This window comes from Saccostrea cucullata, unplaced genomic scaffold, assembly GCF_032062105.1.
Source record: "Saccostrea cucullata isolate Sc308-1 unplaced genomic scaffold, CSIRO_AGI_Scuc_v1 ctg675, whole genome shotgun sequence".
In the NCBI taxonomy this organism is placed as follows: Eukaryota; Metazoa; Mollusca; class Bivalvia; order Ostreida; family Ostreidae; genus Saccostrea; species Saccostrea cuccullata.
Genome location: NW_026919187.1, coordinates 150,347 through 154,771, shown reverse-complemented (window position 1 = coordinate 154,771; position 4,425 = coordinate 150,347). Strand labels below are relative to the sequence as shown.

At 32.9% G+C, this 4,425-nt stretch overlaps 1 long non-coding RNA gene across 1 annotated transcript; it reads right to left on the bottom strand.

The window, feature by feature from the left end:
• Positions 1 to 6: 6 nt before the first annotated feature.
• On the bottom strand, positions 7 to 876 carry LOC134281798 (uncharacterized). The gene is made up of 3 exons (XR_009995173.1): positions 819 to 876; positions 320 to 422; positions 7 to 151 (listed from the first exon to the last, which is right to left on the bottom strand). It is a non-coding gene; the product is annotated as an uncharacterized LOC134281798 (long non-coding RNA).
• Positions 877 to 4,425: the final 3,549 nt, after the last annotated feature.

Genomic DNA, 4,425 nt, shown 5'->3' with positions numbered 1-4,425 from the left:
TCCTATTGTTAGCAAACAATGTAGTCTAAGACTGAATGCGCAGGAAAGTGGCTTTTAACTAGGCCTCAGTTGTCCTTTGGATTTATATTGCCACACGTCCATGGTACCCTGGAGGCAAATGCTTCTTCTTGTGGGAAAAGTTGATCAATATCTACAATCAAAATTATTGATGACAATATTTAAAAGTGTTCATGTTGAAATATCCTCAAATTGAATTATGTCGTATTTTTTCTTAGTACTAGATCTACTAGATTAAGTTTTGAAAGTGTGAATACTAATATTTGGACCATACTGATAGCTGTTAGATTATCTTTAATACCTTGAATTCCACACAAAAGACAGGATTCTTCACATCTTGGAATACCCAACCACTTTCCTTACTCTCTTTCACTTGAAAGGCCCTATCTCCGGTAAGCTTCTCCCTGCTCAAAAGGTTATGACAAGTATATTATCTTTCCCAAAAATTGTAGCTATTTGTAGGTACATAAATTATGAAGAAATCAATTACTTTACTCATTACTGTTCCTTTCGATTTTTACAGAAATATTTTTAACATGTTTAATTAATATGAAACATATTAGTAAGATTTAAATGATGCTTTTCACTGTATATAAATCTTGGTTTTTGACACAGTTTCCACTCCGTAAAAAAAGTTTTTCGATTCTCTCCAAAATACAATGAAAAGTTCAGCCAATAGAATCACGAACTGAGAGTCTGTCACTGTCAGTCTGAACATATGATTCGAAGACTGACAAAAAAAATCAACAAACAAGACTTTGTCATTAATATAATCATAAAATAATCTATTTTTTACTTACATTTATGGTCCCAAACTCTTTAATTCTCTAGTTTTCATTAATAAGACACCAAGTTGACCAACTCAACTGCCTTAACTGCGGCTATCAACCTCAACTCAAAGCACATTTTCTGTCACTATGGGAAGCAGAATTCAGTCGCTAATTGAAGAACCAAACCGGAACGGACATACGGAATTCCGAATTGTTTGTTTTTTTCAAAGACGAATTTCTCATAAACCTATGCGCGCGGGTGACGTTAAACGTAGTTTTAATTTTAAACAGCCTTATGGTTAAATCAATAACTGCGAAAAGTCTTTTCCTTGGGGACCACCCCTTGTTATCAAAATCAGACTAGGAATAAGTCAACATCTATTTGTTCTTTTTTTACTTAACATATCATTCATTTTTAAAATACTAGTTCTCAAAAGTTTGGCAAAATGAAATCTGAGAGCTCCGAACATAGCCAATTGTGTTGTTATTCAGGATGCATGGCATGCATTAGTAGTAGAATTTAGAAATATATATTGAAAAGAACATTCTTTTGTGATAAAACTTGGGGGGGGGGGGGGTTTGACTGTTGACTTCCTTTTTATCCCTCTGCCTCTCACCTTAACACCGAAACGTTTAAGTATTGAAAAGATTTTCAGCTGAATACTATACCGCAATAAAACTTGGGTATGTGTAAATGTTTCAATCATTACGGAATCAATACGGAACATGATACTTTGAAGTTGGAGGTTGAACAATTTTCATTGTAAATAATAAACATACTAGATCTGTATTCTTTTTAGATCGATTACAAAAGTTCAACTTTTGTATACAGACGGCATGGTACTCTGTGATAATATTAAAAGTCTGCACATTAATTATAGACAGGTAGTACACCAGCTTCCAGTCGCGGTGTAAATTATTCAGAAGCAGGATTTTTGAAAAGCGTCAATTTTCAAATATATAAGAATAAAAAATAGAGACCCCACACTTTTTACTGATCTTTTGTACCCGAATAAACGGACAAGAACATAACAAAAGAAGGAAGTTTAATAAACACCAAATTTTTGGCATTCTAAAAAAAACTCCAGGTCAAGCATTTTAAAAAAAAAGATCCTTTCGTTGGTGTCAAATTAACAAAAGAGTGGAAAAAAATTTAGTATCTTTTTTTTCAAATGAATCATAAAAATTTAAAATTATGTATATGATTAAGCGCATAATTCTTGTTTCTTTCTTACTTTCTTTATTGAGTAATATACTAGTATGTTAAGAAATTTGAATCATATTTTGTACGTATACAGACTTTATTATTGCTTGAACTTTTTGCTTGACTTATTTTGATGTTTTTTTTTTTCGAACCATCCTATTCTTGCTTTCTCTGGGAAACAATGTACCTCCTTCTATATCTACCCTTCAATTGAATTTCATAAAGCAAAAATGTGGGCGAAAATGATGTCCCCAAATTCTCTTTAATATTTATTTGATTTCATTATAATAATTGATTTACGATAGTGTTATACTAAGAAAATAAACATATCCAAATAAAAAATCACGTTTCATCTGATCCTCAGGTATTGTCTTTTCTATTAATTTCATAGCATCTATGAATAAAGTACTGTTTGCAATCATACACAGAGTTTGCCTGTAACTTGTAGAGAAATCCATCCTTAAAGAAGATAATAAATCTGAATACATTTTAGTTCAAGGCTAAATATAACTAAAGTGGGGTAATAAACCCTGGACTCAAGGTATATATGGACTTTACAATTTTGGAAGAGAACTTTTACTACTTCCGCAACAAATGCATTCGTGCTTCATGTATATACACCAAAATTGCTCGAAATTGATCAAGTCACTTCAGAGAAGCAGTTGAAAACGACTCGCTGACGGACGAAACATGCAGAAATTGAGTAACTCAATGTGAGATCAAGATTAGATTATCTTCATTCAATTTCAAATATTTTACAACTTTCAAAAGTCCATTCAAAAAATACAAATTAGGAGCAGAGCAAACACAGACCTCGCTTACATCAGAGGTGGGATCGGGTGCCATGGAGGAGTAAGCATCCCCTGCCGACCGGTCACGTCGCCGTGTGCTCCTTGTCATGATCGGGAAAAACAACGGAATCCGATGTATTTAATGGCCTAACAATTAGTATGAAATACGTCAGTCAGTATTTGAGTTATAGATAGATTGTATTTACTAACACAATGTCATTGTATCTTGGAACTTGCAAAATGATCACTTCAAACGAGAAATTCATATTTTATTAACTTGTTTTTCAATAGCTTGCCTCTTTTTAGAAATTGTTCGGGCGTAGAGCATGCTTTTGCGTATCGAATCAACCGAGAGACATAAACACCTTATGCATGCAGGTAATAAGTGTGTATTGTTGAGTAAGGGAAGTTAGCGATTGAAAAGTTGAAGTCATCACGTTTATCATAAAGCTTTGTTGTTGGTTTTAAATACCATTTACGTCTTTTTCTGGGAAATTTATCAAACAATGTGATGTAATCAACAGATGAATACAAAATTAGAAAATGTGATGCCGAAGTAAAGCCCTTATAATCAAACTTGATGTCGATGTGAGATGTCTTCATAGCTTGTAAAGCTCATTGAGTCCTAAATGTCACCAGTGAACATAGAAAGGTCCTATACATAAATTAGAAAAGTCGCACACAGAACTGAATTCCCAACTACTGATTTTTTAGGAACGCAATTTCCTCTACAATGTTTTAACTGTTCATATCACATCGCAGCGAAATTTGAGGGGATATAGTAATGCAATCCTGTGTATGACACGCCGAAAAAAATGAGCTTAACATAGTTTCACAGTTGATAAACTAGGTCTATCGACTGTAAACTATACCGGGGTAGTTTACAAACACTGAACTATAGTTAACAATTCGTTAACTGTAGTTTTCATCTGTAAAACTATATTTAACAATTGTTAACTATAGTTTACGAATGCTAATCTAAGTTTATCTGTCTGTAATAAAACGTTAACAAAAGATTTTGTTGATAAACATAGATTCACGTCTGTAAACTATATACAATCGTGAACTATAGTTAAGAGTTGTTAATCATAGTTTACAAATCGTGAAACTATATTTATCAGATCGTTAACTATAGTTAAGAGTTGTAAACCATAGTTTACAAATCGTAAAACTGTATTTATCAGATAATCTATGTTTTGCAATCGTAAATGATTGTGTGCAGTGTTAATAATAGTTTACGATTATCGCGTTAACTATGGTTTACAGATGTAAAATACAGATTAACGTCGTTAACTATAGTTTACACTCAGTCGACTATAATTTACAACCGATAAACCTAGTTTATCGACTGTGAAACTATGTTTAGCTCATTTTTGTGAATTTGGCGTGCCATACCTGTGTGTGAGTTAATGTACATGCGATACGGAAGCTTGTGAAGTGACGTTATTTGCATCGGGATCGTTTTCGAATACTGTTTTGATTTATAGCAGTGCTCTTTGCGAGGAGATGCTCCGTTTTGCGGTGCCATTGTTTAAATTGGATTCTGAGTTTCCACAAAGTGAAGAAAATCCTATTGAACAATAACTTGTCCATTTTACTACCTAAACTACAAACTAAATCCACAACTAACTTATATCTATTT